The sequence below is a fragment of the Protopterus annectens genome, chromosome 6.part1, assembly GCF_019279795.1.
Source record: "Protopterus annectens isolate FY-2018-M chromosome 6.part1, PAN1.0, whole genome shotgun sequence".
NCBI lineage: Eukaryota > Metazoa > Chordata > Ceratodontiformes > Protopteridae > Protopterus > Protopterus annectens.
In genome coordinates this window covers 455,016,912-455,042,411 of record NC_056738.1, presented here as the reverse complement: position 1 = coordinate 455,042,411, position 25,500 = coordinate 455,016,912, and the positions used below count along the sequence as shown (strand labels likewise).

General features: G+C 42.4%; 1 protein-coding gene across 1 annotated transcript in view; it reads right to left on the bottom strand.

The window, feature by feature from the left end:
* The window catches only part of VPS8 (VPS8 subunit of CORVET complex), a 2,195,799-nt gene that overhangs the window by 1,748,107 nt on the left and 422,192 nt on the right, over nt 1–25,500 (bottom strand). The gene's annotated exons all lie outside the window — the stretch shown is intronic.

Genomic DNA, 25,500 nt, shown 5'->3' with positions numbered 1-25,500 from the left:
AAGTATGCTGTTGCAAATGAACTATTCTTTTCTTTCCTTCCACTTTATTTGTTTTGAATCACTGTCGCAATTGTAAATTAGATTTTATTCATGACCAACATTTTTTCTACTGATATGTACAGTTTTCTTTTGTAAAATTTTTGTTTTAGTATGTGTTCTATTTCCATTCATTCTGTTAAACTGCTCAAAGTAAATGTATTTTTCTTAACAGCTTTTTGAACCTTTGTACATGTATTATATTTGGGTTTTTCTCCCTGGGTCTCCGGTAAAAGGAAATTTAAGCTCAGACAGACAACACTGATAAAAAAATGCAAATAAATAGCCTCTGATTCTAGAAATATTCATACAAAGGTAAAATCTACCTAAATATTTTTCCATGAAAAAAACAATGTGCTCATAAGAAAGCTCAAGAGGAGGAAGAGAAAACTTTTCCAACCCAAAGTTCATAGGATCATAGGAAGTTACTAGTCTAATGCCCAGAGGGCCCTTACAAGCCTAGCCAAATTTACCCTTATTACCACAATCAGCTCCTATTATCCCTGTCCAAGAAGGACACAGATGGAACCCCCAAGTCGAATTTACAGTTACCCATCCAATCATCCAGATTTCATTTGAAGAGGGCCAATGAGGTAACCTGTTTGACATGAAATGTGAGTCTATTCCAAAGGTGTGATAACCTCTAGGAGACAGATCTGTCCCTCCAGCAGGTTCTATTGATGACACATACCAGGTTTAAGTCCTTAGAGTGAGTAATCCATGTGCTATTTGACTTGCGGTTGTGCAGCATTTCCAATAAAGCAGGATCAGAGATCATCTTACATGCAAGGCAGGGATCGCCTCTGAGTAGTCTGTATGAAACAGAATAAACTGATAGTGATTTCAGCCAATCCACATAGGATAGCTGCTGAAGACCTTGAATTTTCCTTGTGAGGAACCTTTGCAATCTCTCCAATTGCTGCAGGTGCTTTGAAAGGTACATACCAAAAGGGGTGTTGTATTCAATTACTGAAGAGTAGAGGGAGGTGATAATTTTTCTCAAGGCAATGCCCTTACTTATGAGATGAGCCATATAGAATGCCTTTCTTACCACTGTGGAAACATGGTGATCAAAGGTAAGGTTGCTGTCAACCTGAGTGCCCAGATCCCTCACCACTGACTGCATGCTTAGGGTATTGCCACTGATGTGGTAATTTGCAGGAACATCGCTCTTACCGAAAGGGATGATAATTTTTTTTTGCAATGAGTTTGAGGCCATGACTTTGGCACCAGTCATTTGTTTGCATAAGACCTACTTGAAGGATGATGACATAACTTGGGGATTCTACAACTGTACCCAGTTGCAGTCATCAGCTAACTTGGTCAGTCATAGTCCCTTGGTTTTAGCTTGTACTTCAGAGAAATAGATTCTGAAAAGTAGATGTCCCAGGGCCAATCTTTGTGGAATACCACTACTTAAGGGTCTGCTGTTGGAGGTGGATTCCCCTATTTTCACTGTATAGGTTCTATCAGTGAGCCAGTTCACAACCCACCTTACAATACAAGGGTTGATATCTAGCTGGAAGAGTTAGTCAATGATGCCCAAGTGAGGGATAGTGTCAAATACCTTGGCTAGGTCTAGGTAGACTGTATGCACAGATTTCCCCTCGTCCAAGGCCCTGGTCTCAAAGAAGTCCATTAGGTTTAACAGGCATGATCTCCCCTTGATAAATCCAGACTGGGTAGGATATAGTGTTTGGAAATTACCTATATCTTTGGTGATAAGGTAAATGATGACTCTGTCCATGGCCTTGCTGATAAGGCTAGTCAGGCTAAAAGGTCTGTAGTTCCCAGAGTCAGCAGAAACACCACCTTTGTGCAAGGGGATAATGGTAGCCATTTTCCATTCAGCTGGGACAAAGCTGGTGCGTAGACTATGACTGAAAAGAGTACCCAATGGTGATGCTAATTCTTGTTTGAGCCCATGTAGGATGCAGCCTGGGATATTATCAGGTCCCATTGATGCTGTGTTTTTGGCTTTAGAGAGGGTGTTTATGACCTGCTCTTTAGAGATGCAAGGTAAGGGACCAGTGGTAGGGATGTCATAAGGTATGTATGGCAGGGACAGGGGAGTGACGTTTTTGCCTAACAGGTTAGCTATGGCCACTGGCTCAGTATATGCGTTACTATTAACTACCAGTTTGGTGAAGATCTGAACCTTACCTTTTAGGTTACGGATGTAACTAAAGAGCGCCTTATGGTTGTCCTTTGTTGAGGAAGCTAACTTGTACTTGAAGTTTGCCTTGGAGAACTTTACAAGAAAACTTATTTGCTTATTTAAGCTGAGGAGGCAGTGTCTCCAGTTTAAAGCCTGCTCCTTCTTGCTCTTAGATAGCAGTTTCTTCCTTTTATTGTAAAGCCTGTTAATGGTGGTTGTCCACCAGGCAGGTTTGCTCTTCCTTGAAAAGCTTGTTTTGGTCCTAACAGGTACTGCCGAGTCAATGCAGTTATATAGCTGCTTATATAGGGCACTGGTGTAGACCTCGGCATAGTTACCGGTTCTGTTCGAGGGGGGAGGTGCAGTGAAGCTATTTATACTAACCCATAAGAGGTTATAATCTGCTTTGGAGAAGTTTTTTAGTCTAGCTGCAGCTGGGGGGGGGGGGGGGGGTTGGCAGGTGTGATACTTCAAATGAGATTGATTTATTGTCAGATCTTACCAGAGATTAACTCACAGTGGGGGTGTGCTACATTGGTCTTCCATATTTGTAAGCACCAGATCCAAAATGTCGGTGCCCTTAGTGAAGGTGTCAACCAGCTGGTCCAGGGCAATGGAGTTGACAAAATTGAAGAACCTTTGGGCAGGTGAGTTTGAGCACGACTAATTCAGCCTGTCAATGCTAGGGTAGTTAAAGTCACCCATGGTGTTTGAATGCATCTTGTTAGACTCAAGTTGATCCAAACAGACAGAGTGGGTGTCCAGATTCTTGGAGGGGGTTCTGTAGCTAGCAATGACTTGAATAGGTGTCCTACCAACAGTTATTTGCACCTGAAGTATCTCTAGGGCATCATACACCTCCATATTGGTTAGACAGCATTTATCTTTGATGAATATTGATACACCGCCTCCTTTAGTTTTCTTGCCTTCTGTTTGTGGTCTGAAAGTGTGGAAGGAGGTGTAACCTAGTATGGCTGGGGTGCTCTCCACAGCCTTGAACCAGGTCTCAGTAACTTCACAAACGTCTGTCCTCCAGGGAGAGGACTGCTTCCAGTGAGTACAGTTTCATGTTAAGACTCCTAGAACCACAAACCATACCAGAGACTTCAAATGCTGCACATCTCAAATAAATGCATAAACATCCAGCTAAACCATTGTCCAGTCAATAATATTCATTCAGTTATCAATGAATGAATGGAGTAAATCAATAGGTGTAAGGCAGACAACCAGTCCTGGATGGAATATTGGAACATTACATATGCGTTGTCGCCTCACAGTTAGACGTTGCCCGTTCGATTCTCAGAGCGTCTTCTGTGTGGCGACATGCGTGAACAGGCGTTCCTTCATTGAAGGTTGTGCATTAGGCCCGGCAAGCCAGCACGTAAAACTCTACTGCCAATCATTAGCGGACCGGAGTTCCACTGTGGCGAACCCTAACCGGGAAAAGCCGAAAAAAAAAAAAAAACATATGCGTACACACTCACTTGCATGCTGTGTGCATTCTTTTCAAACTCAAAAAAACTGAAAAAGAAGACTGAAGTTTCATGGTAGAATACTTCTTTGGAGTACCATTTCATAAAAACAGAAGTTACCCAAGTACCAGTTTCAGACATCTACTTTCTCAGACTCCAGTACTAAATAAAAAATATGTTCTTAATTTTCCACCTGTTCTATGGCAGGGCCCTTCTTGGGGGGGGGGGGGGAGTGGGTCAATAACTGGGTTAATTCTTTACTCTGTTCTCATTTTCCTCATACACATGTAAAGATCTGAGAACATGCACCACACTAAGATTACTGCCTAAACCGTGAACCACAGAGTTCAGCCCTAGTAAAAGAAAAAGCCCTCCTGCAAATCGAGGAGAAAAAAACAACAAAAAATTTTACAGTTGCACTATACATAACTTCAGGCATTTACTTGCCTGACTTACATTAAACAGCAATGGCTGAGGCTGGAAGGGGAGGTGCTCCTTAAGCAGAGGGATGGGAGGGAGGCATATGTGCAGTATATTAACTTAAGGATAAGATCTCAGTCTCACAGGTCCAGAGTTTGGGGTTCAATCTAGACATCTAGTCGTGGAATTTCCATATTCTCCCCATTTTATGGGAGTTTTCTCCAGAAAAGTGAATAAAACCCAAATCATTCTGGTCATTTATTAAAACCACACATGCACCACACTAAGATTACTGCCGAGGCCAAATAATGGCAATCAGAATTACTGTTCTCTTCAACTCATTCTAATCTCTAGTACATTTACATGCAGATTGGCCTCAATGAGAGACCATGTGCCTTGAACTGTCTTTCCCAGAAAATGCCCCCCACCTGGGAAGCATCAGTAGTTACCATGGCCATGGGCTGAGAGGAAAGAAAGACAGCCTTGGATTACTTGATCGGACCACCAGAGATCTTTTTGCATATGTTGGTGAGTCAAAGTTGATAAAACATCAGGAGATCTCGAATCATATTTAGATATGTTACCAGTGCATGCAAATCCATACGAACTGCAGGAGTTGTCATTACTGAGCACGCTGCGGGTGCTACAAAGAGCACTTTTAGCTGATATCAAAGAGTACAACAATACTAATTTCATGAACTTGAATTGTTCTTTGACTTAGGAATGGGGTCCATTCCTGTCATGGTATTAGAAACCCAAAAGATTTGGAGAAATCAAAAAGGGAGAAGACTATTCTGTTGCTAAGAGCCACTGCAAAATTCTCATGTGAAAGCGCTAATGGGACTAGAATGATGGCTGCACCTCCATAGACCCTAGAGTTTGTAGCACTAGGCAAGCAGATACATATTTTCTTTGAGGTAAAGTCCTGATCTGACTGTGGATGGTATTGACCCTTATGGTTAGAAGTTTGGCGACCATTGGTGCTGTGTCTAGACTGGCACCTATAAATACTAGATTTTGAGACAGTTCCAAATAAGACTTTTCATAGTTTATTAAGATGCCTAGTTTTGCACAGGTCTGTAAAACGTAGTCCCTTGCTTGTATAAGTAGATGCCTGGTTGGGACGGAAATGAGCCAGTTGTCCAGATATGGAAATACTCGGAATCCTTGTAGTCTCAAGTGAGCTGCCACTACTTCCAAGCATTTGGTAAACACTCTAGGGGCTGTAGTGAGACCACAGGGCAGAGCTTAAAATTAGAAATGACTGGCTCCCAGCCAGAAGTGTAAGTGCCTTCTGGACCATCTGTCCATCTTGATGTGGTAGTACACATCCGGAAGGTCTATGCAGCATATATAATCTTTTTTCCAAGAAAGGAAGAATGGACTGTACCATGACCATCCAAAAATTGTTCTTTTGTGCTGATTTGTTTAGTTTGCTGAGAACCAGAATTGGCATCTAGTCCCATTTTCTTTGGAACTAAAAATAACCTTGAGTTAATCCTTTTTGGTCTGGGGGGACTTCATGGATGACTTTTTTTGTCTAGCAGTCTTTGAACTGGGATGGCTGCTTGTTCCCTCTGAATGGGTGGTATGTCTGGGATTTTTTTGTTTTGAGGAGTGTGGCAGGAAGAAGGGATAATTAAAGTACAGTTTTGTACCTACCATAAATGTAGATGTTCGAGTGTAGACACTGCTGCAGTCATTACACTTGGGTTATCCTGCCGTCAGGCAGTTCCCCAGTCTGCCTGAGTTCCAAAGTCTTGGTCTGGCGTTGGTTGCTGTCACTTCTTCCCTGACGTCAGTGGAATATAAGATGCAGCAGACACCATTTTCTTCAGTTTTTCTTGCCCCAGATGTCAGGTTCCCCCAAATAGGTAGACCTTTCAAAATGATAGTAAAATATATAATAGAAAAGCAAACAAGCATTTTTAATTACCAGAAAATACTCCCTTTAGGAAATAAGGGTAGAAGACCTAGGTACGTACCAGAAAGTAAGAGGGGAAGGAGGAAGGGTAACCTGGACTGCAGCAGTGTCTACTCTCGAACATCTACATTTATGGTAGGTACTAAACTGTACTATGTTCATCGTGTGACACTGCTGCAGTCATTACACTTGGGTGGAATCCCAAAGCTGAGGTAGGGAGGATGGATCTATAAGGCATTAGGAGTGGCTATAAGGCCCTGCAGCACAGCAGTGGCAAAGCCAGCTCTGGATTTGGAATATAAAGGCAAACGGTAATGTTTGGTGAAGGTATGTACAGAACTCCATGTTGCTGCTTCTAAAATATCCTTGGTAGGCACTCCCCTGAGGTAGGCAGTTGAAGTGGCTGTTGCCGTGGTGGAGTGAGATCTAATGCTGCTAGGTACAGATTTCCCATGGTGTGTATAGCAAAAATGTATACAGTGAGCTATCCACTTTGAAATAGTCTGCTTTGAAATGGCTTTTCCCTGTGCTCCTGCAGTGTATGCTACCAATAGTTGCTCAGATTTTCTGAAAGCTTTGGTTTTGTCCAAGTAGAAGTTTAACAGTCTGTGAATGTCCAAGGAATGTAGTAGTCTCTCTCCCCTTTGTTCTGTGGTTTTGGATAAAAGGTTGGCAAGTGAATAGTTTGGTTTAGAGCCACACTTGATACTACCTTTGGCATAAACATAGGATTAGTTCTTAAGGACACCCTGTCCTGGTGGAAAATTAGGAAAGGTTCCACTGCCATTAGTGCCTGTAATTCTGAAACTCTTCTTGCTGATGTTATTGCCAGTAGCAGAGCAGTCTTCCAAGAGATGTATTTTAATTCTGCTGTGTTAGCTGGCTCAAAAGGAGGTAAAGTTAATTTTTCCAAAACAAAGTTGAGGTCCCAAGTTGGTGTAGGTGCTCTACGGGGTGGTCTCATGTTTTTAACCCCATCTGAGGTACTGTTTGAACAAAGGATTTGAAAAAATTGGTGGATCCGTGTTGTAATGAGCATAAATGGCTGAGGCATGAGTCTTGATGGATGAGAAGGAGAGGCCCTTGTCCAGCATCCCAGTTAAGTATTGAAGTATCTGAGGAATGTTTGGGACAAGAGGGTCATGGCTGTGTGCTTTGTTCCAGGCAAAGAATCTCTTCCATTTATCCGAGTAGGCTTTCCTGGTGCTACAGAATGACAACCATAACAGCTTTGGAGAGAGGCAATGCTTGCTTGGTTAAGGAATTTTCCATGCAGCTAGATTTAAGGTCTTTAGCTGGCTGTGAAGTATCTGATTGTTGTGTTGTGTCAACAGCTGTGGGATTTGAGGCAAAATCCAGGGTGGTTCTTGTGCTAAGTTCTTTAAGACTGGGTACCAGTGCTGGCGTGGCCAGTCTGGTGCAATCAGGATCATCTTTGGCTCTTCCTGCCTGACTTTTAGGAGTACCTTTGGAAGGAGAGGTAGAGGAGGGAAAGCGTATACTTGTAGTTTTATCCAGCTGAATGAGAGGGCATCCACTTTCCATGCTTGTGGATGGTAGCACCTTGTGCAGAATTTCTGTAGTTGGCAGTTCATTGGGGATGCAAACAGATCTATGTCTGGTTTCCCCAATTTTTGTGCTATCATTCTGAATATTTGTTGACTCAATTGCCATTCGTGAGGATCCATGATGTTTCTGCTTAGGTCGTCTGCCAGTGTGTTTTTCTCTCCTGGCAGGAATTGTGCCTGCAGATGAACTTGGTAGCTTAAAGCTGTGTTCCATAAGGTCATGGCTTGTCTGCAGAGGGCGTAGGAGTGTGGGCCCCCCTTGCTTGTTTATGTACCACATAACTGTGGTGTTGTCTGTCTTTAGTAGTAGTTGTCCTGGATGTAGCAGGTCCTTGAAAGCTATAATTGCATTTTGTACAGCTAGCATCTCTTTCTGATTGATGTGGAGAGGTCTTTGTTCTGCGGGCCACTCGCCCTGAATACATTTTCCTGCCATGTGTGCTCCCCAGGCGTAATCCAATGCATCTGTTGTCAGTGTCTGCCTGGCTGTGGGTTGAGTAAAAGGCTGTCCCTTGTTGAGGTGACAAGCTTGAGCCCACCATTGAAACTCCTGTTGAAGGCAAGGAATTAGTGGTATAACTGTTTCCAAATTTTGACAGTGTTGAGACCATACACTCTTTAGGTACCATCGTAGTTTCCTCATATGCAGTCTGGCATATGGAATTAGTAGAATGCAAGATGCCATGTAGCCTAAGGCTTGCAGAATTTTTCTTGCAGGGAGTTGGGTTTTTGTTGCCATTAAATGAAAATATTGAGTTAGTTGTCCTTGCCTGCCTGATGTGAGATAAGCCATCTGGGCCGCTGTGTTTAAGCTGGCACCCAGGAATATTATCTGTCGTGAGGGCACTAATTTTGATTTATTTTCCTTTACTGTGTACCCCAGGCAACTTAATTGTTTTACGTACGCCAGATGCTTTAGAAGAATGTCCTTGCTCTCTGCTTGGATTAGGCAGTCCAGGTATGGGTAAATTTGAATTCCTTTTTGCCTGCAAAATACAATTACTGGTGCCAGGCACTTTGTGAAGACCCTGGGCGCAGTAGATAAGCCAAAGGGCAGTGCAGAGAATTGATAGTGCATTGAACCTGCTAGAAACCTGAGGTATCTTCTGCAGTTTTGTCAGATAGGGACATGCAGGTATGCCTCTTTGAGGTCCAAAGTCATGAGCCAAGCTCTCTTACCCAGCGTGGGAAGAAGCTGCTGTAGTGTCAACATTTTGAATTTCGGAACATCCAGGTAAGTGTTCAAAGAAGAAAGGTCCAGAATGGGTCTCCAGGCTTTGTCCTTTCTGGGGACCAGAAGAGTATTGAGTAAAATCCTTGTCCTTGTGGTGGTACCTTTTGAATAGCTCTCATGTCCATGAGTGCTGTAATTTGTTTTTGAGCCTCTGCCCATTGATTTGGTGGCAGATTTGGCATTCCTTTTAACCTTGGAAGAGTGTGAAAGTGGAACCTGTAACCTTGAGATATGATGTTGAGAACCTATTTGTCTTTGGTGATGCAATGCTAATTGTGATAGAAAAGAGCCAGTTTTCCTCCTAAGGGGGCTGCCAAGAGAGATCTGCTTAGTAGCTGTAGTGTGAAGTAATTGAGACGGTTTTTTATAAGGTTGAGGCCTGTCTTCCCCTTCTTTCTGGCCTGGTGCACCCTATTGCCGAGGTCTGTAATGGCCTAGTGTCTAACCTCTACCTCTTGGACGTCTATATCCGCCCCTTTGAGGTCTGTCTGTGACTGGAAAGGACCAATTTTTTGTTGGCCAATTTCTGCTAAAACGAGGAGGTTGAACCTGTAAGAAATCTTTGACCGTTTGCATGGATTTTGCCTTGTCCTTCATCTTTTTTAATACCTCCTCTGCCTTAACTCCAAACAACACTTCCCGCTGCAAAGGTGCATCCAGTAATTTGGCTTTAACATGATCTGGTAGCGTATGTTCTTTTCACCAAGCATGCCTTCTAATGACAGAGCCTGTAACTGCTGCTCTACAGGAGGCCTTTAAGTAATCAAAACCACATTGCAAAGTATGTTTTCCCACTTGTTCAGCTGCATGCAATAGATCCTGCATTTCTTTCAAATTAGGAGGATCTGAATCTGGAAGCATCTTTTGTTTCAATTGAGACATTAAAAATTGCTGATATTTTAGCATATGAAACTGGCAATTAAAGGCTCTCATGGCTAAAGTTGCAGATGTATAAACTTTCTTACCCCATCTGTCTAATGCTCTGGAATCCCTGTCAGAGGGGACTGGGTTTTTAGCTGATGAGGCCTTAATCCCTTTGGGTTCCTGAGAAATAGTTTCAGGGTCAGCAACAGGGCTTTTGTATAGAAATTTGTGAGAGTCAGGGACTCTAATATCTATCTGGCTTAACTGGGGCTGGAGGTAAGGAGTCAGGGTTTAAGCTGGATTCAGTATATACATCCTCCACAATATCTAACACTGGCGGAATAGCAAGGGGTCTGTGTTGAGGCAATAAGAGGAAGTCTCTGAACCTTTTCTTGGATTCTGAATAATCCTGGCCTTCTCAGTGGAAATGCTCCCTCATGGTATGCAAGGTCTTCCCAAAGGAGTAGTCCTCAGGCGGAGAGGCTGATGGAATTGATTCCTCAGCACCCAAATCCTCATAAGGGGGTAAGGAATACCCTAGGTCTGAGGATGAGTCCGAGGAAATGGACACCTGGTCTGAAGATTCATAGTCTGCATCCTGTCTGGGCCTTTTATCTGGAGGGGGTTGGGACCCTCTGATCAGGGTGATTAGGTCTTTGCCATTTTTAGCATTTGTTTCTTAGGCATGGAAGCCTGCCCTGGAGATTGCTGTGTCTGTTTCTTTGCTTTTAAGGGAGGCTTAGACTTAACAGAGGGTTTTAATGGTTAACTGGGTAGGTCTGAAAACACCCTCTGAAGCTGTGGATTGTTCAGCTACTTCGGTTCCCTCTGTAGGATTAAGTTAGGTAATCTGAGTAGCAAGAGCGTCTGAAAGCCCAGCCAGCTCCACGTGGGAGTCGGAGGTGGTCTGTGGTTCTATAGAAGCGGTCGTCAGGGGCTGCATAGGCGCCTCGCTGAAAACTGGAAAACCGGTGACTGGCCTAGAAGAGGCCTCGTCGTCAGTCTTGGGCCTCGGATGCCTGTCCTTGTCCTTCGCTATTTATGAATTCCGGTCATCGGAAGTTCCAACGGCATGGTGTAATTAAATTTTCTGCCAAAATAATGTCGGGCAAAATCAAACCGACGTTTAATAGTCCGCTTGTTAAACCTAGCACAAAACCGACAACCAGTGATGTCATGGTCTGGGCCTAGGCATGGGATACAGTAGGAGTGGAAATCCTTATGAGGTATTTGCTTCCCACAAGAAATACAATTATTAACTTTTACTGACATCGGTCTGAGGCAAGAAAAAGTTTCCCCAACAGGGTACTTAGCTTTTTAGAACACTTCGGTTCTGGATTCGGAATGAAAATCTCAGGAGTCGGCCGACCGGCACTGGCAAACTGCTTCTGCTTCGGGCACCGCGCAGCAAGAAAGACTGAAGAAAATGGCGTCGGCTGCATCTTATATCCCCCTGGCGCACTGAAGTCAGGGAAGAAGCGACAGCAACTGACGCCGGACCAAGACTTTGGAACTCAGGCCGACTGGGGAACCACCTGACGGCAGGATAACCCAAGTGTAATGACTGCAGCAGTGTCACACGATGAACATCCTCTGAATATTATCTTCTGCACCCAGGTATCTGTGTTATGTCTAGCCAGGCTTGTAGGTGCAGGAAAGGATGGCCCAGATTGCCTACAGAATAGGAAAACTGGGCCTCCTTCAGGAGAGCTGAAAGGGTTTGCCAAAGGAGGTCTCTCTGGAACCCTGATTTTGCAGATCTCCTCTGCCGCGAAGGTGGCACCTTCCATTACTGCTCCCCCCTCTGCCTCTGGGGCAACTTTCTCCACATTTTCTGGTATGACCCTTACTATTTTTTGAACTACATCTTCCCTCCACCTCTTTGACCTTTAGGATAAGGTCTCTGAGGGATGAAAAAATGCATGCCCATGGCAGAAAGGGTCTTACCTTCCTTTAACACCTGGACAGTGTTTCTTTAACCTTGGAACCAAACAGGGATGTGTCTTCAAATGGTGCACTGACAAACAAAGACTTGAAAGACTCTGCAAAGTCCAGGCATGCTTCCCCATAGAGATGCCAAAACCTGCTGCTCTACTCGTTCCTTTGGCTGCACATGAAATGAATAACATGGAAGAGTTGGCTACTTAATGCAGGGTAGCAAGTTGAGAGAATAATTTATCCTGTGCCCCTTCAGCTACAGCTCCTTCAAGGGTATCCGAAAGCTCCTTCATCAGATCCTTCTGCAATCTTGTGAAATGGGATAAATAATTCAGTGACCAAAAGGCAAAGGTCACTGATGAAAAGACATGTTTCCCACATCTCTACATTGTTCGAGAACCTTTATTAAGAGGATGGATAGTAGAACTCTCCTCAGAAAGTCTTTTTTGGTCACTGCTGCCATGACCATGACATCTACTGTAAAACTTTGGTCCAAAATTTCTTGGTTTCAGGGTCTGAGATAAAGTTGTTTGGTCTCCATGGGGTAGGTTTGATGGAGCCTGGGGTCTCCCATGCCTGTCCCGAAATCGGTTAGATAGATTCATCGGTTTGTGGAGTCACCCAAGAGGTAGTAGGGTGAGATCCAAAGGCCTTCAGGTACACAGACTTCTCGGGAGAAGGATTGTTGGACTGCCAGCCACTTCTCTGTTTTAAAATTTTCTGGATGTCCCCCCAAAGGAAGCATCATTTGGAGGTAACCGTGGGGATCCCTCTCCTTCATCAAGGTTGGAGTCAGACGTGGCGGACTCCTCTGGGGAATCCAAATGCTTCCTCTTGCAAGCCCTCTTCCTAGGGACTTCCTTGGTGGGACATTCCAGGGAGGTGTTGGAAGAGGCAGGGGGACCCCTAGGAGTATCCTTATGCCTACAGACTCACTTGTCTTTGTGAATGGTGCGATTTAGACGGGGACATACTGGCTGTAATATGGGGAGTCTGAAGATGCACAGAAGAGGGCACGCTCTGTGCGGCTTAACAAGCCATGGCTTTCTTCAGAGCCTCAAAGGCTTACTGCCCCTGAGTAGGGAAGGACCCCGGATCCAATAAATGTGGGTCTTGAACGTTGGTCCCCTCAACTGCTAAAGGTGTGATTGGAAAAAGAGAGGGTAACTGGGAACATGCTTGTGGGAATGTAACGAGTTAGCAGATTTTGAAATTTCCCCACAGAATATTTCGGTGGAAATAAAGGGAAAGCAAATAGTTCTGGGTTCAAAGACATAGGATCTGAATTGCTGACACATAGTAAGGCCTTAAAAAGTTTAATGCTACTGGCTGCAAAAAAGCAATTACTAATAAATGGAAATATAAACCAACTGTAAATGAAGTACTGACTATTATAAAGGAAGTAAAAAAATAAGTGGAAATGGAATCTTTAGAAAAGGGAAGGAGCAAATTACGTAGAGATAAATAGAATTTATGGAAGCAATACATGCAGAAGTGTTTTGGACAAGGACTGAAATTTAAGAGAAGGCAGAAATTGAACAGTTTATGTAAAGATGGACTGAATGAAAATTGCTGAAATGCATAATACATGAAAATAAAGAAAATGTTATTACTGTGTGGTTTCTTTTTTATTACTGTATATGTACCTATATCTTTTTTTAAGTCATGCTTAATAGATTAAAAAAATAAATTTAAAAAATGTACTTGCTGCTACAGGTAACACCCATGCATACTGTGCTCAACAGGGTGTAAAAGGGACTGGTTTTCAGCAGAGGAAATAGTATGATGATGTGACTGGTTCAGAAACTACTTGGGAGGAAATGTACTTTCTCCACAGAGGGACGCCTGATCCTAGTTAAAGGTACAAATTTCTACACACAAAAGCCTTCATATGTCAGAGTTCCTGCCAAGAGAAATGGTAGTTACAAGAAAACATTTTCTTATAAGCTCACAGGTAATTACTAGGCTAATGCCCCATGGGGCCTTTTTAAGTCAACCTGTGCTTCCCAAATGTATCTGACAAGTTTTGGTACCTTTAGGTTATTTTAAGGGGTATATGTAAGCTTGGATAGGAGTGGGCAAGCATTTACAGGCGGTCTCTGTCTACTATAGACACAGGTGCCATACCAGGGGTAAATTTCCAATTCCTTGTCCAATGGTCCAAGTCATACTTAAATTGAGTTAAGGAAGAACTCTGGTTCACATGAATGAAAACTCTCTTCCAGAGAAAAGGGAGTCTCAGAGACATACCTGTCCCTCCAACATGTCCTATTCATGCTGAAGAAGAGGTTTAGGTCCCCAGATCAGGTAATTCCGGTATTTGTTTTGTGGATGTGTACTAGGTCCATAAAAGCAGTGTGACAGGATTCTTTCTGGGCTATGTATAGATTACCTCTCACCATCTGTAGGAGACTGAGTGCAGGAATACGGCTTTGAGGTCATCCAGAAAGGACATGCTATTTACACCTTATACTATTTTTGTGAAGAACCTCTGTGGATGCTTCAGTTGTTGCATATGCCTGGTCAGGTGCATAATGAAGAGGGGCACTGTGCTAAATGACTAATCTATGATGGCACGAGTACAGCAGAACAATGACATCCTTGGGCCTAGATGCCATACCCTTGCTTACAAGTTGCACAACATAGAACGATTCCCTTAATACCCTAGACACACAATGGTCAAAGACCAACTTACTGTCTACATGCATTTCCAAATCCCTAAACACTGGGTCTACTCTTAGGGGTGTATTACCAATGTGGTAGTTTCTAGGGGTGTCCATCTTCACAAAAGATGCTATTATGCTTTTCCTGCCACTTAGTTTTATACTGTGGCTCTGGCAGCAGTCATTAGTCTGTGTCAAGCCTTCTTGGAGGGTATGCCTGTCGGGGGGGGGGGGAAGGGGGGATTACATGACTGCACCTAGCTTGCAATAGTCTGCAGACTTGGTCAGCCAGGGACCTCTGACATTGGCCTTGACTTCACAGAGGTAGCTGCCAAAAAAGGAGAGGCTACAGCACCAAGCTTTGAGATACTCCATTAATGACTGGCCTCTTTGCGGAGGTAGACTTACCCATCCTAACTTGTTGGGTCCAGTCTGTGAGCCATCTGGCTATCCAGTAGGTGACATTGCTTTGGCCAGATCAAGGTAGGCAGTATGTACCTATTCCACCATCATCCACTGCTTTGTTGACTTTCTTGAATACGTACACCAGGCTGAGTAGGCTTGAACTGCCCTTGATGATAAACTATATTAGATTCAGTGCCTGAAGGTTTCCTATGTTATTGTCAAACAAATTCTTTCTTTGGCTTTGCATAGGAGTAAGATTTACGAGTTTTGTAGACTACTGTGTGTGTCTTGTACCTTTAAGAAGCATTTCAAGGTTAGCATGTGCATATAAATAGCAAGCACATGCTAGCTTCAATGCCATTTTGAGAGTGCAGCCACAGAGTGAGCATGTATGAGTGTAATAGCTAGTTTGTTTATAAGTTTATCTAAGTTAAAGTTATTAAGCCTCAATCCTGACGTGTAACTACATTACAAAGTTGCTTGAACAGAACCCACGAAGGCTCATCTATTTTATCCTAACTCGACGAGCGACAGATTTTTAGTTACTCGGGTCACTCAGTAGATGGACCACCCTTGTGAAGAGGGATGACAGTTGCAGTCCTCAATTCACTTGGAACGAGGAATGTCTGGAGGCAACGGTTAAAATATAGTGATTCTAGTGGTCCTTCATGCTATTAAGGAGGCATCCTGGGATATTAGTGGGGCTCACAGATACACTGTTCTTGTCCTTGGAGAGTGCAATGAGGACCTGTTCCCAAGTGACAGATAGGGATGTTATGGGTCAGGGTAATTCCTGAGATGTACTGGGGGAGGAGGGGTTAAAATTTGAGCTAAGTTTATTGGACAGTAAATTTGCTATATCTTCTGGCTCAGGATGGGTGGCTCCATTTTCAATTAATTAGGAACATTGTTGTGCACTACTTCAGAGGTTGTGGACAGAGCTAAAAAACGCCTTGTGATTGTCTTAGGCCTAGCTTTGGCAGACTTTATTAGCCCCAAAGCTGCTTGTTTAGCTTGATGAGGGAGTGTTTACCTTGCAGTGTATTGCACTTCCCAGTTTTTACCATGATTGTCTTCATTTTATTATGCAACCTATTGATGTTGAGATTCTACCAGGGTAGGTTGTTTTTTGATATAAAAATAAAAACCACGAGCTGGTGACCCAAAATGAAGCAAAACAGTGTTTATTGTTCCTCTGACATCTCGGCTGATGCCTTCACAGGAGAATACTGAACAAACTTCACTCTCCATATTTATAATACATTCATTAGACCAATTATCCAATAATCTCATCTAATTACATACAAAATTATTTAAAGCAAAACTCTCCAATTAAATCTACATTCATTCCTTGTGGTGCCAAAGTATCAAATATTAAAATATAAACTGCTTATTTATACAGTAAAACATTTTTAATATTTTTATACAGATAATTATCTACAACTTTCTCTAATATTGTACCTAATAACCCCTGAGACTGACTCTGATGTGCATAATAAAAATATTCTGCTACTGAGCTGGAAATTTTGACATTTTCAGTGTCTCTGATATGTTCAAGCAATCTAACTTTAAAAGGCCTTTTTGTTTCCCCAACATAAAACATAAAACTTATTACAGGGGCATTTAAGTGCATATACTATGCCCTCTGTATCACATCTAAAATTTGCTTTACTATCAAATTTTCTCCCATTTATATTATCAAACCCTGCAACTATATGCTTACCACGCTTTACATTTACCACAGATTTCAGTACCAACTGTTTTTGGTGTATCATCAAATTTAAGTTCTGGTTTAACTAACCCAACTTTAATTAAAAAACTTTTAAAACTTCTACCTACTTTATAGGAGAATTTTAAGTTATCTGGTAACCAATCTCTTGCTTCCTCAGATTTTTTTTTTAAAAATTCCAATAATATTTCACCATAGCAATCACCTTATCACTAAAAATACTATATAATGTGATGAAATAAATTTCTAAATTATTTTGTCTCCTATTACTATCATAACTTATTATTTCTTTCTCTCTTCTATAGTCCTGTATATTGATTAGTTTTATAGTATTATCTATTATTTGCTGGTTGTAACCTCTAGAATAGAACATACTATACATTTTTTGAATTTCCTGTTTTAATTCTTCTGTGTCATTACATAATCTCTGTAGTCTAGTAAACTCACCAATAGGAAGCACTTCTATAGTAGGCAGGGGGTGGCAGCTGGTAGCCTTAAGGTAATTAACTTGATCTTCAAATTTTCTAAGTATCTTAGTATGTAGATATCCCTTGGATACATCTACCTCTACATCCAAAAACTTAGACTTTGATTAGCCCCAAAGCTGCTTGTTTAGCTTGATGAGGGAATGTTTACCTTGCAGTGCATTGCACTTCCCAGTTTTTACCATGACTGTCTTCATTTTATTATGCAACCAATTGATGTTGAGATTCTACCAGGGTAGGTTGTTTTGTGAGTTTGTCTTGTGCTTATTCCAGGAAAGTACAGCCGTCTCTATGCAGTCATTGACAAGACTGTACAGGGTTTCCAAGAACGATTCTAAACAGATAAAGGTGTTTAACGTTTGGAGGGGGTTAAAAAACTCCCAGGGTGTGACTTAATAGTAGGACTTCTACCTTAGAATAATTCTTATAAGTTCCAGGGTTAGCTGGGGTCTCAAGTTTCATTTTATTTCAAATGAGACAGCTTCATGGTCCAATCTGACTACTGAAGACACTACTCTGGGATCATGCAATATTTCCCCATGTCTCTGTGGGGTCATGCAATGTTTTTCCATGTTTGTGTGAACAGGTCAAGGATGTTAGCATCCCTAGTGGGTGTATTGACTAGACAGTCCATGATGTTTGTGTTTACTAAGTCCAGCAATCTCTGGTCTAGAATGTTTGGGGTTATGTATGACTCCCAGTTTACAGTGGTGTAGTTAAGCTTGCCAGTAAATATTGTGTTGGGTTGTATGGGGAGAGTCTCCAGCACATTTAAGTATGTGTTCTGGATCATACAGGGGGAGCTACATGATTTGATATGGGACTTTGCTACAGTAAATTGGATGTGTCGAGGTATTTTTTTGTGATGTAAATTGTGATACTTCCACCTTTTGTCCCTTTCTGTGTTGTAGTTGGTCTAATTGTGTGGAAGAAATTTAGCCCTGCTCTTGTGAAGTGCTCTCCTTGGCTTTACACCATCTATTTGTAACTGCACAGACATCCTGCTTTCTCCATTGTGAGCATTGTTTGCAGCGAGTGGAATCTGTTTAGATACCTGGCATTGAGCAATAATACCTGGGCTGGTTTTGCTATGTTGGAAGATTTAACAGGTTAGAACTGCCTGAACAAAATCAAAACTATTGAGTGGGCAAGATTTTACCCAATATATAAAAGCATAGAGGGTACAGCTCCAGACTCTCTCTGGCAAAGCAGTGTGATCTGTCAACCATATCCTACCGGGCAAAAAAATATTGTATCCCCTTCTTATGACACCAAAAACTAAGTCAATAATTAAAGTTAATTATCAAAGAAAAATTCAATCCAAACTTTCAAGATTGCTGCACATTGAGTAACAGCTTAATTTCAGCTCTCCCAGTGTGAAAACAAACTTAGAAGAGAGACCCAGTGAACTCATTTTGGGGGTAAATTTCAGTAACTACCTAGTAAGTGCACAGCCTGGATGCCAGCAAAAATGAAATTCTGAGAACCTGAAAGAAAATCAACCACAAAAGGGGAGGAAAAACAGTGACTGGGAAGAACTCTGCTTCTGTTCAGCAAAAAACAGTGCAAGCTCCAGCGTTGGTGTAAAACATGATTTCCAGTGACCTACAGGAAAAAAATAAGTCAAATGTGCTCAGAGTTGATTAAAATAAATGGAACACTGATGGAGTATATATCAACTCAACAAAAGGCTGGATAAATTGAAAGAAGCTTTAAACAGATATTCAGGGGAGGTGATAAAACTGCAAAAATTGGAGGTCGAAATAAAGCTGGCTGAATATGAGACTGCTCAACAAGAAGAGATGTTTTAAAAAATAATGGAATTAGACGATACAAAGCATGGTGGGAAAACCTGCAATTTTCTGTTGTACCAGAGAAGCTAGAAGAAACATACAGTATTAATGTCATGACAGCACAAATAAGCAAATTGACTGGTATTCCACAGTAGGAGTTGTTAATTGAAAGGGTGCATTGAGTGTTTTAAAGCAACCTAGACTTTTAATAGTAAAGATGCAATCTTACCAGCAGGAAGAGTTCATTCTGACAAAACTGTGGCAGAAGGACAAATTACTAAAAGTGGGAGACATTACAGTGCTTGTGGAAAATGATTACTCAATGTACAATAGGCAGAAGAGGAGTAAATGTATTCCACTAATTAGGGAATGCCTAGAATCAGGAGTAAGATTCAAACTGCTGTAACCAGCTGTCATCAGATTATTCTTTCCTGTAGGGACAAAATTATTTTATGATGCGAGGAGGCAATACAAAAGCAGAGAAATATGGAGATCAAGAAAAGGTACAAATGGAAATGTTTACAGAAGAATTAAATATGCCAAGGCTAGAGATAAATGAGACTCAAATTACTAATAGTTAGGATAGGAGGAGATGTCATACAAATGGTGATGTATAACCAATCAACATAAAAGTCACCAAGAATAGATGGTATTCCTGCAGATGTTTGGGAGATAGGAGGGAAACAACAGATAAATATCTGGAAGGTTTTGTTTAATACTATTTTAAGAGTAGGAGAAGCACCAACTTCCCAGAAGAAAGCAGTGGCTGTATTACCTAAAGAGGGTAAAGAACCATCAGATTCAGCTTCATACAGGCCCATTCCATTCCTAAATCGCCAAAATTGATAGACATGGCTCAATTTGCTTGTGTGGAGTGGAGGCAAACATTTGACTACATTAACAAAACATTGATGACCCTAAGGGAAGTTGAATGTAAGAAAATACCACTGTTGTTGGTAGGTCTTGATGCAGAGAAAGTATTTGACAGAGTAAGCTGGGAGTTTATGAGCAGGGCAATGGAAGCATTTGCATTCCCTGATAAAATTATAAGGCTGATTAGGAGGACATATGAGAGATTAGAGGTGATCATTTCTGCTTGAGCAGAAGAACGAGGCAGGGGTGTCCTCCTTCCTCTTTGTTATTTGCGCTATATTTAGAACCACTGGTAAAGAAAATAAGAGACTCTGAAATTCAAGGATATAACTGCTATGGTAGTCAAGAAAAGCTGATAACACCAGAAAAGGACATTTCAGTGTTGTGGAACATTTTGTGGCAGTTTGAAATCTTTTTTGGGATATAAAACTAATTTACAGTTATTGCCTTTGTTTCGCCTTCTGTGATGATAGGGGGTACTGCCAGGCATGCCAGGGAGAAGTAGGGCAGTGGATGTGTGACTTGTGCCAGCATAGCTAGCTGGAAATTTGTAAATAATTATATGCCCGTTGTACATCAAACTGATTTGTACAGATGCTTGGGCTGAAAATATATTTGTGAGCTTTGCTTCTGTTAACTATGCATCAACTGTGCACACTGCTGCAAAGAAGAGAAATGTACATGTATTATGTATCTAAATTGAATGTATATGTTTTAATGGAGGACACTGAAACTGCAATCATTAACCAGCTGGCTTATTTTAAGAAAAATAAGGGAAATGTAAATGAGCTGTTAAATCACTGAACAGCATCTCACAGTGCTGAGTAGGACTGGAGACAGTAGGTCTGGGAGCAGCCATTATCAGTTAGCTTTTATAAAGGGGGGGAAGTGTTGTAAATGGTTCTGCCATAAAAGCTCTAAATGTGTATTGCAGCAGTCCTGTCTCAAACTTCAAAAAGGAGATATTGTGGAAACCTGGAGTCAGATGACCAGATGAAGTCATTATGCAAGTCATCTTGGATATTGTATTTTGCAGGGAACAGTAAATTCTTTTGAATTCAGTAAGGAATATAGTGAAGTTTAGTTTAGATATTGTTTTTCTTTATATGTCTGAGCCTGTTCTTCAATGTTCTTTTCAATATTTCCTGTGATCTGAACTCTGTGGTTTACTGTGAATATATATTCAGTACTTTCATGTTCTTTTATTATTTATTACTAAATATATTTAAAACATTTACTGTGGCCGGTTCTCGTAAAAAGCATCTAACCTTTGAGAGTACTTGCATTTTTTTGATAACACTGTCTGGGCCACTGCAGACGGCCTAGCTGTCTTCGTGAACTACAACCATTTGTATTAATATTAATATTACACAGTATAATTGGACACGCTTTGTTTAGGGCCTTAGAGTAGCTGACTGTGAAGTGTATGGTGGCAGTGATAACTACCTTATACACTGGGCAGAAGGGGGGCACAGCAGGTACATCTGCAACAGCCTTTCGCAGGTGTGTGTGTGTGTGTGTGTGTGTGTGTGTGTGTGTGTGTGTGTGTGTGTGTGTGTGTGTGTGTGTGTGCCAGCTGCAGGGACACAAAGCACTGGGTTTTCAGAGAGGGTGTTGTAGGTCTTGGTTTGGACATTCAGCTGAGGACCTAATCCTACAGCTGCACCAGTGGGGAGTCTTACTGGGGATCTGGATGGAGGCAGATACAGACATCCAGACCTCAGGCTGAGTGTGTTTCCTGTGTGCTCTTAAGAGAAATTTCACTTGATACAGAGAGGTTTGTATCTGGAAATACTGTGAATCCATTTGTATTCCAAGTGCACATCCCTCTCCAGTGTCAGTGGTGAGGATTCTGGTTCCTTGACTACTGGCTCAGCATGGGGACGACACATATTGGTACCCATCACATACTGGTAGCAGTGATGGGTGTCACAGCTTCATTATGTACCCACACACAAATTGGTTTAACAATAGCCATATTTATGGGGGCATGACAAAATGAAGTACTTAAGAGTATGGAATAAAAAGGAATCTGCTGTGGCAGCTAAGGATATGTGGGAAGAGACTACAGAAAAGATAATACAAAAAAATGAAAAATCGGAAGCTCTGTTATATGGATATGGATAATAAGATACAAGCAGTTAAATGTTTTTAGTCCATTTAGTTTTATTCACAGGTCAGGCATATTTTTATCAACCAGAGAAGGTGTGGATAGCAATTAATAAAAGAGCTAAAGGATTTTATCTGGGAGAGGAAGACCGTAAGAATCAAGTAGGATAAGGTGATGCTTCCAACTGAACAATGTGGTTTGGGACTACCCAATTTGAAGGGTTATTTCAGAGCTACACAGTTAAAGCTGCTATACATAGCACTAGCAGAAACTTATAATTTAAAGTGGAAAGGAATGATGAAATGGGGGGGGGGGGCGCTCAAGAAACAATTTGAGACTAGAATTTTGGATGCCGATCCTTAAGGAGAATAACAATAACCATGCAGATTATTATACTTAGAAAGTACTCCTAGAACAAAGCCAACACAGGAACAGGGAAAGGAAATTCTGCTGATAGGGATGACTGCAATTAGGGATACAGACAGCAGGCAAGAGGGGGCTGGAATTTATTGAAGTAAATTGGTAAAGGAACCAAGGTACTTGGAACAAACAATTAGAGAGGGAAAGGTAAAAGAATGGGAAGAAGCCAAGAACTGATTTGGACCGCAGGATGGAGATAGTCTTCCCTATCAAGGATTGATATCAGAGTATAGGCAAACAGAAAGAAATAGGGGGATCTTAAGTGAAAGACCAGCAATGGGTAGAGTTTCTAGTAGAATCTAGAACAGACGCTGCTGTTAAAAAATGAATAATTAGTACAGCATAACAAATATTGCATGATAACTATAAGAATCAATCAGAGGAGGTTAGAAAAGATTGGGAAGAGAGACTGGATAAGCAACTCACAAAGAAACAATGGGGGATATATGGATATCTCCCAAATATGCAACGATGTTTAGAATATTTAGGCTCTTTGCTTGGAAGGGTTTACACAGCTATTTTACACACCAAGTAGACTTCAAAGAAGTTTTCCTCATGGAGATGGCAAATGTTGGAGGTGTGATGGGGAAGAAATAGGTAAGTGGGAAAACATTTTCTGGGAGTGCAATCATTTGGCAGACTAAAGTTTCCCTGCAGACTGCTCTGTCAGAGATACTGGGTGAGCAAATTGGTGTAACTCGGGAAATGCTTTTTTGAGCTAGGATAGAGAACTGGAATTGCCTAGACAGAGTAAGGTCTTGCCGAGTCTAATTATGGTGGCTGCCAAAAAAACATTTACTAGAAAATGGAAGTCTAAACCAAATTTACTAGAAGTAGTGACTATAGTAACTGAGAAAAAACAACTGGAATTAGGATCTTTAGAGAAGGATTGGAGCAAATTACACAGGATAAAATGGGAACTGTGGGAACAATATATGCAAAGGAGGAACAAGGTTTAAAGAAGACAGGATGCAAATAAAAGTACAGTTGGGTACACTTACCATAAATGTAGATGTTTCAGTTTATTCACTGTTGCAGTCATCACATTTGGGTTATCCCTGCCAGGGGAACCCTCGGCCGGCCCGAATACCATAGACTTAGTATTTCTGCATCGGTTGCCATCACTTGAGAACTGATGTCAGGTCATCAGTGGTATAAAGGAAGGCATCCGATGCCATTACATCAGTTTTTCTTGCCCTAACTTGTCAGGAGCCCCCAAAGTAGGAGGCCAGGCTCTGGTGGAAGAACCCCACCAATGGAAAAATAAATACCAAGATGTCCCTTGTAAGGAAAAGGGAACAACAAGGAAAAACAGAAAGGGGGATGGAAGGAGGGAACCCAGGAATGCAACAGTGAATACACTCGGACATCTACATTTATGGTAAGTGTACAAAACTGTACTATGTTCTTCATGTTTCACTGTTGCAGTCATCACATCTGGGTAGATTCCCAAAGCTGAGGAAAATGGGTGCAGGCAGTCCAGGAAGCTAGGGGCTGGGCTAGCATGCCTTGCAAGATTGCAGAGGCCAACCTTGCCCTGGATTTTGAGAAGAGAGGCAAGTTGTAATGCTTGGTAAAAGTATGAACAGATGCCCAGGTGGCAGACTCCAGGATGTTTCTGGTGGGGACTCCTCTGAGGAAAGCTGCAGAGATGAAGGCTGCTCTGGTGGAGTGTGTCCTGACCCCCTTGGGGGGAGGCTTGCCATGCTGTTTGTAGCAGAACTGCCTGCAGTGTGCTATCCATCTGGAAATGTTTTGATTGGAGATGGCTTTGCCTTCTGCCCCTGAAGCAAAGCTAACCAGCACTTGGATCAGACTTCCTGAAGGGTTTAGTCCTGTCCAGATAGTAACTGAGCTGTCTGTGCACATCTAGAAAGTGCAGAATCCTTTCCCCCTTGTTTTGGGTGTTAGGAAGGAAGGTGGGTAAATAAATGGATTGGTTGAAAGCAACACTGGACACCACCTTGGGCATGAAGGATGGATTAGTTCTGAAAGATACCCTGTCTGCATGGAAGACGAAAAAGGGTTCCACAGCCATGAGTGCTTGCAGCTCATAGACTCTTCTGGCAGACATGATGGCCAGGAGGAAGGCTGTCTTCCAGGAGAGAAATTTTAGCTCTGCAGAAGAAGCTGGTTTGAAGGGGGGCAGGGTGAGCTTTTCCAAGACAAAGTTAAGGTCCCAAGCTGGTGCTGATGCCCATCTGGGGGGGGGGCTCAAGTTGCTAGCCCCTCTGAGGAACTATTTAATCAGAGGGTGTGAAAAGAGAGGCTGCTCAGTGGGAAAGTGAGCAGAAATAGGAGATGCATGATTTTTACAGAGAAGAATGAGAGACCACTGGGTAGCAGGTCAGCTAAGTAATCCAGGATAAGAAGGATGGAGGGCTATGACGGGTTGGTCCCATTAGCCTGGATCCAGGTGCACAACCTTTTCCATTTATCTGCATAAGACCTTCTGGTGCTAGGGTGTCTGGCCTCTCAGATAACATCCAGAACCTGTTCACTGAGGATGGCAGATTGGTCAGGGGCTAGGGTATAAGCCAAGCTGCCAAACTGAGTGCTTGCAAATGTGGCTGCATGAGTTTCCCTTCCCTCTGGGTTAGGAGGTTTGGAATCTGAGGAAGATTCCATGGAGGCAGCGGGGAAAGACTGCAGCAAGAGGTACTAGTGCTGTCTGGGCCAGTCTGTAGCTATGAGAATGGTCCTTAGATTTTCTCCCTTATTTTGAGCAGTACCCTGGGAATGAGAGGTAGGGGAGGAAAGGCATAGACCGAGAGGTTTACCGAGGGAAAGGACAGGGCATCCACTTTCCAAGCCATGCAGTGATGTTCTCTGGTGCAGAATTTGCTGAGCTGGTGGTTGGTGTGGGAGGCGAAGAGGTCGACCTCCGGGGTTCCCCATTTCTGAGTTATTAGGAAGAAGGTACTTCTGTTGAGCTGCCATTTGTGTGGGTCCAAGAGCTGTCTGCTTAATAAGTCTGCCTGGGAGTTGAGAGAGCCTGGCAGGTATTGAGCTAACAGGTGTATTTGCATGGAAGAGGCTGTGAACCAAAGGGTCATGGCCAGCCTGCACAGCGGGTAGGAGTGAGTCCCTCCCTGCTTGTTGATGTACCACATCACAGTGGTGTTGTCTGTCTTGAGCAGCTGAACCCCTGGAGAAAGAAGGTGTTTGAAACTTATTAAGGTCTGTTGTACAGCCATCATCTCTTTTAGAGTGATGTGCTGAGGTAGTTGCTGGGGGTTCCATTGGCCCTGTATGCACCTGCCATCCAGATGAGCACCCCAAGCATAGTCTGATGCAGCTGTGGTGAGTGGGGAAAAGGGCAGACCCTTGTTGTGGGAGCATGCTGTTGCCCAAAGAAATTCCTTCCTCAGGCAAGGAATCATAGGCATAGGCAGAAGAGTTTCCAGA